Source organism: Monodelphis domestica, chromosome 7 (assembly GCF_027887165.1).
Source record: "Monodelphis domestica isolate mMonDom1 chromosome 7, mMonDom1.pri, whole genome shotgun sequence".
Classification (NCBI taxonomy): domain Eukaryota; kingdom Metazoa; phylum Chordata; class Mammalia; order Didelphimorphia; family Didelphidae; genus Monodelphis; species Monodelphis domestica.
Genome location: NC_077233.1, coordinates 38266039 through 38277212, shown reverse-complemented (window position 1 = coordinate 38277212; position 11174 = coordinate 38266039).

The window sequence follows — 11174 nt, the reverse complement described above, 5'->3', positions numbered from 1 at the left end:
GGACCCATGGAACTGTGAACCTGATCCTTGGGTTATTCATCTAAGATGTAGATTTTTTAATTAATATCTAATAACTTTAAATATTATATTTAATAAGATTTATTAAAATAACTAAAATAGAAGAAGCTAGAGTAAACTCTGCCATGCACACGAAAGAAGAAAAGAGAGAGAGAGGAAGGAGTTTACAGAAACTTATATACAAAGGTGACCATGCATGGTGAAGAGAGGAGAGGAATTCTTGGAGATACAAAAGGAATTCTGAGGAACGTAGTTCAAAGGTAGAAAATTTCCACTTATACAAAGTACAAGAATTGTGCTAGCCAATGGAAATTCTTTATCTCCTTGGTGGTGGTGGTGGTGTAAAGCAATTCACATACACACCCTCTTTTTCTCTGTCTCTGTCTCTGTCTCTCTCTGTCTCTCTCTGTCTCTGTCTCTCTCTCTCTCTGTGTCTCTCTCTGTGTGTGTCTGTGTGTGTCTCTCTCTCTTTCTGTCTCTGTCTCTGTCTCTGTCTCTCTGTCTCTGTCTCTCTCTGTCTCTGTCTCTGTCTGTCTGTCTGTCTGTCTGTCTGTCTCTCTCTCTCTCACACACACACACACACACACACACACACACACACACACACACACTCACACACACACAGCTAAACCAGGGATTTTAGAGACAGATGATACTATAAATTAAAATGATTCAGGCTGGTCATCCAACCAGAGGTTTGAATAATTAAGTGAATGTAATCATGTAATCTCACGAGAAAGCATGTTTCCTGCTATACAATTCTGGAGGTCACTTTGTTGCTCTCATGACAAGAAAGACTATAATAATGATAGCTAACATTTATATAATGTATACTATGTACTGTAAGGCACTGTGCTAAGTGCTTTATACTTCTTATCTCATTTGTTCTTCACAACAAGCTAGGGAGGTAGGTGCTGTTATTACTATTCTACAAATGTACTTGCCCAGGATCACACAATTAGAATGTGTCTGCAGCTGGATTTGAACTAAATCTTCCTGACTCCAGAGTAGAGCTCTGTCTACTGCACTACCAACCTTCCTGCCTAACATCAGTTAATTAAGGCATGGAATACCACACACACACACACACACACACACACATACACACACACACACACAGAGAGCCCTCTTTATTTTATGTGTATATTTGTATTAGATATGTCCATATACATCAATATATATTTGGATTTATATTAAATATATATTGCACATAAAGATAGATATCTGTCTGTGTGTGTTCATTCCTGATATATATTTAATAAGGAGATGGCCTGAACTTATTTAAGTGACTGACCCACTGAGAAAATCTTTCATGCCTTCTCATAAAACAGAAAACATTCTCAGCAGTCATATAAAGCACTGGCCTCAGAATATGGAAATCTGGATTCCAACACAGACTCTGAAATTTTTACTGGATATTAATGAGCAAATGGCTTCATCTTTGTTATCCTCAGTTTCCAAATCTGTAAAATAAAGAAGTTAGAGTCAATGTCTCTAAGATGCTCTCTAAGATTTTTTTTAATTTAGTAAACGTAGAAGGAAATTTAGTATTCTGAAATTCCTCAGAATGTTTTTATAGCTTTTTTAATCATTTGATGATTAAACAGAGAAGGAAAAAAAAATACAATGCCTAGTTCTTTGGATTATTCTTTTTCAGTTTTAAGTCCTAGAACTCAGTGAGAAAATTTTCTCCACTGTTCGAGATCGATACTTGCTCCACAACTTATAGTCATAGAGAACTATTGAGGGGATAAATGAACTGCCCAGAGTCCCACTACCAGTATGTGATAGAGGTGGGACATGACTCCAAGTCTTTCTGACTCCAAGGCTAGATCTCTAACAATTATGGCACACTGTCTCTCAATTTCTCTTTATGTACAATTATTTCATTCCAATAGAAATATAAACATGGCCCAAAGATTTCTCTATAGGCTTGCAAGGGAAAGAGATGTCAACTGTATCCTCAGGCTAATTAGGAAAGTCAAATGTTAAATTTTCAGAGTAAATATTTATACCTCAGTAATTTTCAATCAACTGATGAGGGCTTATATATTGTTTTGATTATTGACTTAAGACTTAAGACTTAGACTTAAGAACATGGTCACACAGAATCCTAGGGTGTTATGATTAATATTGTAAATCGCTAAAGTAGAATGATCAGAAATCTTTTAAGACCTCAATAATAATTGCACTTGTAAAGAATGAGAATGGGAAATTGACCCCCCCAAATCCAACGCTATGGGGTGTTCAGGGAGGGGTAGTATCTCTGGTATGGAGGGCTTGTCGTGCCCTCCTAGGGCAGTTCTCCAGCCTCAGACCCTCAACCGACACCCAGCTCTCACTTGTGGCTCCCAGTAGCTGCTAGCATGCAGCAGCAGCCACACCCCAGGCAACGGCTTTGACAGGCTGGCTAAACCTTGTGAGGGTAGCCATTGGGTCATCGACCCCTGGTGAACCAGGGCTTTGCTCACCCAGCATGTGAAGACTGCTTCGGCAGAACAGGCAGAAGAAACCAATAAGAAGGTTCAACGGCTGAGATGGCGACGCAGCAAGGCACTGTGGAGTGCTCAGGGCGTGTTGGAGCACAAAGGACAACACGGCCATCCAATGCAGCTGAGGAAGTCTCCAGGTGTAACCACTTTTCGTGCCACTGGATCCAAGCTTCCAACACCAAGAGAGTGGGACTGTCTCTGTGCATCGACTTTTCCACTTAAATCTCCTTCATGCACAAGTGTCTTTGTGCACAAAAACGCACAAAGACAATCGTCATCCCCTGTTACTGAGAGACTACTACTACATGATGCAGAATAAATGTAAAAGTGTGTATGCTTATTTCCCTCCCAGAGATGTGGTTGTTAAACATTTACCAGCACATTCATGAATGTTATACAATTAGATTGAGTTTCTGATGTTGATAATGAATTCAAATGTTTAAAAAAGAAAGCAGAGATTCTACAAGTATTCACTTCCTATTCTGGTTTTGTTGTTGTTGTTACTGCAAAGGAACCATGATTTCCTCAGAATGAATACTCTATCCATTCACTCTCTATTTACCTTAGTAAGTTGTCTTCATGAATTGTGGCCAAAAAAAAATATCATCATCCTGTGTGGAAAATCACCAACTTCCAATTGGTGAATAGAGAGAATTTTAGCTGGGTTATGCCTTAAACTATACATGGTACCTTGTCAGTCCCATCTTCAAAGTCAAGGTAAATGAAGGTGCGTTTATTTATCATTTACTACAAGCTGAGCACTGTGACAAGAACAGAGAATGCAAAGAATTGCAGACAGTCTACCCTCAAGGAGCTTGCTGGTCTACTAGAAGAGAAAACATGTAAGCAACTATGTAAAAACAAGATAGAAACATCATTAACTAGAGATAACTAACAGAGAGAAAAGTACTAGCACTAAATAGGTGAGAAAAGGCTTCTTTGGAGAAGGTGGGATTTTAATTGAAGAAAGACTAGGAAGAGAGAAGGAAGCAGAGATGAAGGTAGTTTTAGGAAATGCCAGACTTTACCCCACTAATACAATTTTTGAAGAATCAAAGTTATATCAAAATCAGGATGAGAAAATAAAGTAAAAGTTTATTTTCAAGCTATTGCAAATACTCATAGTATCATAGATTGTTAACACTGAAAGAGACTGCACAAATTATCTCTGCCAAATCCATCATTTTATAATGTGCAAACTAAGGAAATTCCAGAGACTTTCTGATTTGGCCAAAGTCACACAGCTATGTGAGGTCACATCAGTAGAGAGGCAGTGTATGTAGTGGATAGATAAATAATCCTGAAGCCAGGAAAATGTGTTCTCTGATACATTCAGAATGTGTGACAATAGGAAATTCCCTTAACCTCTCAATGATTTTGGCAACCCTCGGACAAAACAAGTTGTGGTGGATCCTGGCTGCATACGTAGAATTTCTCAGTACCAATAAAAATCATACATCTAGACCTTATCCATACAACTATTTATATGAAAACCATCTAAACCAAGAATGGCCTTATATAAAAATTAACACAAAAGCAATAAAATTATGTTATATAATGTCAGATTTCATTTTTCAATTTTGTTATCATAGATGATAAGTAAAATTTAAACATTCAATCACATCTACATGCAAATAATCATTCAACTTTCTGAACTTATAAGCCTATAATGATTTAAAATCAAGTGATTTTGAGATTCAACAAGATAAAGAAAATTCGAAACAATTAGAATTCTGAATCATTTTTCAAAATCATACTCTCTTCAAATCCAATTTTCTAACACCAGAGATAAATATCTTTCATTTTAAAATTAGCCTTAGTTGCTTTCAAATTTCTAAATTATTTCACCTTTGAAAAATTGAGTATTAGGATGATGTACATTATAATTTGTGCTACCCATCTGCAAATATTGATACTGAAATCAAGCTAAAGCAGTTATTATAAAAATGGGCAATTAGTGAGATGGAACAGTCTAAATAAGAAACCTCATAATTAGTTTCATAATAATTATTATATCTTTTCTTTTTATTATTCCAACTTATTACTATTTTCCTTATAATTCTTTGAATCATAGATAGGTAATAATTACTTCTTTTGCTTCTAGGAGAAATCCGGTTACAGCATGTAACCTTTTTTTTAAAAAACCCTTACCTTCCATCTTGGAATGAAAACCAAGGATTCATTCCAAGGCAGAATAGTAAAGTCTAGGCATTCGGGATTAAGTGATATGCCCAGGGTCACAAAGGTAGGAAGTATCTGAGGTTACATTCAAACCCAGGACTTCTCCTCTCTAGCCCTGGCTCTCAATCCATTGAGCCACCGAACCTCTCCCATATAGCATATAATCTTAAAGAGACCCATAGAGTTGGATTTTGGGGGGGTCAATTTTCCATTCTCATTCTTTACAAGTGCAATTATTATTGAGGTCTTAAAAGATTTCTGATCATTCTACTTTAGTGATTTATAATATTAATCATAACACCCTAGGATTCTGTGTGACAAGAGGATGTTTATTCACAGATCCAGAGAAAGGAGAAGAAAGGGATATGGACAGCCAAAATTAAGAGATTTTATTTGCAGCTACTATATTTCAATAAGCAATGAAAAATATATGGGTAGAGTACCTTATGAGGAAATTAAGCACTATCAAGTTAATATGAATGTTTGATTATAATTTTTAAAGCATATAAAGCTAAAAAGAAACATCAGCTGGAGCCCTGAGTGCGAGATTATGATTAAATTTATTTCAATATCCACATTCTTGGAGAGGATAAAAGGAACTGGCAAGCTAAGCATTCGTCCCACCTCTGCCAATTTTCCACTTTCATTTTTATCCCATCAAATGCTCTACAAGTCCTTTAAAATGGATCACTCCCTGCCACTGGAAGTTATAATCAGTCATAAATCCTGTGAGAGGCGATCACAGATACTCTAAATGTTTAAGGTGGTAATAACTGCCAGTAAATGAGGATACATATTACTTCCAAGGCTCTAAGCATTGGAGAGAGCTACTGGCCTCCTGGGAAGTCATCCTCCTCCCCAATCTCCTTCCAACTGTATTAGTTATCTTGCTTTTATTCAGATTGCATTTAAACAACTCTATTTTAGTAGAGCCCTAATGTTTGCCTTTAATGCAGAGTAAGGTCTAATTTAGGGACCAGCTGTTGCTCTTCTTGAAGAGGAAGCAGGGGAGGAAAATGGACAGCTGAGCTGCCTGAGGGGCAATGTGTTGACTTGACTAGAGAGCAGCTTTTTGACACTTGCCTCTAATCCACCAAAAGAGGCTGGCAACCTTTAAATCCTTCCTTCAGATACTTACTGTGTGACCTTGGCCCCCTTGATTCTCAGTTTTCTCATCTGGAAGGGGTTGGATTAGATGGACTCCAGAGATGCCTTCTATCTCCTATGGTACTGGTTCTCAGCCTTGGGTCCATAAAGGGCATAGGTGTGTGTATGTATTGTGTATATGTTTACATATAACACAATATGCATAATTTTTTATTTCAATTAATTTTATGCATTAAAATATTATTCATAGAAGGGATTTCTCTATGGCTTCACCAGACTGACAATGGTATTCATTCCCTAAAAAGTACAATAGTATAATAGTAATTGAGGTTCTCATGCTGAAGGATATCCCAAGGAAGGGTTTATTCAAGGGAGTTCTAGAGTCTTTCTCTTCCCTAGTCTAAGGAGACAATCAAGAAGTCTGTGATCCCAGAACCTGACCCAACTCTTGTTGAGCTCATAATTTTCAAAGTGTGGTTTGGGGGATAACTGGGAGTCCCTGAGACTCATTTGTAGAGATTCATAAAGTATTTTTACAATATTGCTAAGACATTTGAATACCTAATAAGGAAACTATTGATAGATATAATACACATGTACAACTCCAGGGTGGGGATTTGAGGTGAAGAAGAATCCTTGCTACTTTCTAGTAGCAAAGTAGAGTGCAAAATTGTCCTGAGAACAAAGTTTGGGAACCTGGGTTCTCACTGGGTGCTAAAGGAGGAAGTGTGACTTTGAATCATCATGTGATAGTTAGGAAAAATTCTGTGGAGTGGTCACAAGAACTTGAAAACAAGCTAAGGGCAGTCCTGTACCATCAGTAAAAGGAAAACTGGAGAGCCCGAGTCTTGGGGAACTCACCATCTTCCCTTGGTTTCATCTAAAAGTAACAACACAATGAGGTTAACCTCAAGAAAACACCGTGATGAGTTCTTTCAATTCTTACTTTTCCCAAATTCTGCAAAGGTCAACTGGTATTAAGAAAAGGATTCTAGAAGGGGTATAAGACCCTGGCACTCAGATTTTCTGTTTGGTCTCGTGTGATTTCATTGGTCTGAGAAACTCCCAGTAAAGAAATTCTCCATTAATGGAGATGTTAAATTGCCCAGCAGTAGGATTATTGGAATTGCCAAGACAAGTGACTGTGTCAGAAATGAAATTCTTGAAACCAAGTCTTCTTACTTCTAAGTTGAGCTCTCTATCCATTACACCGGTCTGCCTCTCCAAAGAGACACTTGTGAAGCACGATTTTTGAAAGTAGCAATGGTCACTGGGATTTTATGTGATTTGTCCTAGATTGCAATGTCATTCTGGACTTGAACACGTCTTTCTTTCTCTGAGGCTTGCCTTCTCTCCACTATTATCACTTTGACTTTCAAATGAGACCATTTAAGTGATGCACTTTTCAGATGGTCAGGGGCCATCAAAGCAACAGTTATGACTATTATGATTCAAGTCTCAGCTGTTACCTATTGCATGACCTTAGAAGAGTAACTGCAGAGTCATAAACTTAAAAATAAAAGAGAATGTTCAAGGAATCTTATCCAATCCCTTCTTTCAGCAGATGGGGCAGAGTTAAGTGAATTGTTAACAGTTACTCAGTTAGCAAAGTCAGGATTTGAATTCAGATTTTTCATACTAACCTCATCACTCCTTGCATTGTGTTTCATTACTCTGGACCTCAAATGAGTCTTCTGTAAAATGAGAGGATCAGACCATATTCTCCTCTACATTTCCATTCATCCCCAGCATTCAGTGGGCGGTGATCAGAGCCAGCAAAGTGATGGTGAGGCAGCACACACAAAAGATTAGGGCTTTTTTAAACATGAGAACCACAATGACAAGTCATTAATAATTAGAGCTGACATTTCTATAGGCTCTGAAGCCAATGAAACATTTTTGCCCTTAACAACCTTAAGGGGGTAGATAATGAATTAGAGAGGGATCCAACCTGGGGAGATTGTAATGAGAATCAGGAAGGCCTGGGAGTGTGAATCAGATTCAAGGCACAGAAGACATACCAGTTGTTGGGTTTGTTTGCTTTTTTCTGCTTCAGAGAATTTTTACAGGCAGCTCAGCGCCCTTTGATGCCTGGCTGAAAGAGCATTTTGCTTACAAGGATATGAACAACCAATCACACATAAAAGACATTATAATCACTAGAAAACTGCTGAGACAATTTCATTGAATAACAAGGGAGAAGAGATGTCTACAGGTACTTTTCTGATAGTAATAAATCACAGCTGGAAGGAAGACAGCATTTTTTTTTCTAACTCAGAAATTTGCTTTTGTCATCCATAATTTGCTTTGAGAAGATTATAAACTAGTCAAGCTTCCTAAAACTCTGAAGGCAACACTATCCTTCTATTGTCTCAGGCTCAAAACCTCTCTCCTACCTGACCACTCACTCACTGGTTTTCCTCTATTTCTGACATATTTTTGCCCTCTCCTCTCTGCTTCTTAGCATCCCTAGCTTCCTTCAAAACTCAGCCCAAATCCCACCCTCTGTAGGAGATCTATCCCAGGCACTGCAACTCCTCCATATACTCTGTATAAATCTTCTCTGCATATGATGCCTCCCTTTGAAAAGGAGCTCCTTAATAGCTAAAAGTGTTTTTGCCTTTCTTTTCATCTTCCATGTCTACTACAGTGCCTAGAACATCATAAACCTTATATTAACATGTTTGTTGATTAATCGACTAACTGACAAAAAGTATATTTAACATGCCTTAGATGGCTGGGACTGGGGGTGTAATGGAACCCTGGACACTGCTGAAAATCTGTTATGGGGGAGATTGATGCTCTGCAGAAATGATCGAGTCATTTAGTAATTCCACCCTAACCATAGCTTATTGGGGGGAGGTAAAAAAAGAAAGAAAGCTATGCCATGATTTGGGACAATCAAAAAGAAATTATCTGGAAAATAAAATGATGAGAAAGATTTAATGATTCTTAGAATCTACTCAGGTCAAAATCAAGCAAGTAAAGGAATGTGAAAAAGAGAAGCATTCATGAACGTATCTTATTGGGGCAGAGCAAGGAAAGTATCTTCCAAATATGTGAAATTCAAAATAGAATAAAATGAGTGCAAGGGAAATTCAAGTGAAATAATTTTACTGAATTAAAGTAAGTATATGTTACATATATATGCGGTTTCTTTCATCTTCATCACTAACATAGGCTATATCTTTAACACATGTATGTATATATCTGTGTGTATGCATGCATATAACACACATGTGTGCATAATGCACACATATATGTGTACTTGTATGATACAGTGATTGATTAGCATCACAATGAGAAGAGAGGGGAAGTTGTCTGTGAAGAGTGAAGGACCCAAGACCCACCTCATTTTCAGTAGCATAAAGTTCAAAAATTTCAAGCTAGGTATCATCATTTTCATTTTTACTAGAGAGTCAAAATTTTTGATAGGGAAAAATGCACTTATAACCTTGAATATTAATGGTATAGACCGACCAGTAAAAGGGGAAAGACTTGCGGAATGAAACAAAAAATAAATCCCAACTATTTTCTGTATTCATTGAAAATATACTTAAACATCAAGACTCAGATAAAGTTAAATAGAGGGATCTGGAATAGAATTTATTGTAAATTTTTAAATTTTATAATATTTTATTTGATCATTTCCAAGCATTATTCACTAAAGAAAAAGATCGTTTTCTTTTCCTCCCCCCCATAGCCAACACGTGTTTCCACTGGGTATCACATGTGTTCTTGATTCTAACCCATTGCCATGCTGATAATATTTGCATTAGAGTGTTCATTTAGAGTCACTCCTCTGTCGTGTCCCCTCAACCGCCATCGTCAAGCAGTTGCTTTTCTTTGGTATTTCTACTCCCACAGTTTATCCTCTGCTTATGAATAGTGTTTTTTTTCTCCTAGATCCCTGCAGATTGTTCAGGGACATTACACCGCCACTAATGGAGAAATCCATTACGTTCGATTATATCACAGTGTTTTAGTCTCTGTGTACAATGTTCTCCTGGTTCTGCTCCTCTCGCTCTGCACCACTTCCTGGAGATCGTTCCAGTCTCCATGGAATTCTTCCACTTTTATTATTCTTTTTGCACAATAGTATTCTATCACCAACATATACCACAATTTGCTCAGCTATTCCCCAATTGATGGGCATCCCCTCGTTTTCCAATTTTTGGCCACCACAAAGAGCGCAGCTATGAATATTTTTGTACAAGTCTTTTTCTCCATTATCTCTTTGGGGTACAGACCCAGCAGTGCTATGGCTGGATCAAAGGGTAGATATTCTTTTGTCACCCTTTGGACATAGTTCCAAATTGCCCTCCAGAATGGTTGGATCAGTTCACAACTCCACCAGCAATGAATTAATGTCCCTACTTTGCCACATCCCCTCCAGTATTCACTACTTTACTTTGCTATCATGTTAGCCAATCTGCTAGGTGTGAGGTGATACCTCAGACTTGTTTTGATTTGCATCTCTCTGATTATAAGAGATTTAGAACACTTCTTCATGTGCTTATTAATAATTTTGATTTCTTTATCTGAAAACTGCCTATCCATGTCCCTTGCCCATTTATCTATTGGAGAATGGCTTGCTTTTTTGTACAATTGATTTAGCTCTTTATAAATTTGAGTAATTAAACCTTTGTCAGAGGTTTCTATGAAAATTTTTCCCAATTTGTTGTTTCCCTTCTGATTTTAATTACATTGGTTTTGTTTGTACAAAAGCTTTTTAATTTGATGTAATCAAAATTATTTATTTTACATTTTGTGATTCTTTCTATGTCTTCCTTGGTTTTAAAGTCTTTCCACTCCAAAAGGTCTGACATGTATACTATTCTGTGTTTACCCAATTTACTTATGGTTTCCTTCTTTATGTTTAAGTCATTCACCCATTTTGAATTTATCTTGGTGTAGGGTGTCAGGTGTTGATCAATTCCTAATCTCTCCCACACTATCTTCCAATATTCCCAGCAGTTTTTATCAAATAGTGGATTTGTATATATTCATCCTTATCACTTAAATTGGTATATTTATTGCCATATAATTGGGCAAAGTAATTTTTAATGATTGCCTTAATTTCCTCTTCATCAGAGGTGATGTCCCCCTTTTCATCTTTGATGCTGTTAATTTGCTTTTCTTCCTTCCTTTTTTTAATTAGATTGACCAGTACTTTCTCTATTTTGTTTGTTTTTTCAAAGTACCAGCTTCTTGGCTTATTTATTAAATCAATAGTTCTATCACTGTTGATTTTATTAATTTCTCCCTTAATTTTTAGGATTTCTAGTTTGGTTTTCTGCTGGGGGGTTTTAATTTGATCCCTTTCGAGTTTTTTCTTTTGCATTTCCAATTGATTGATCTCTGCTCTCCCTAGTT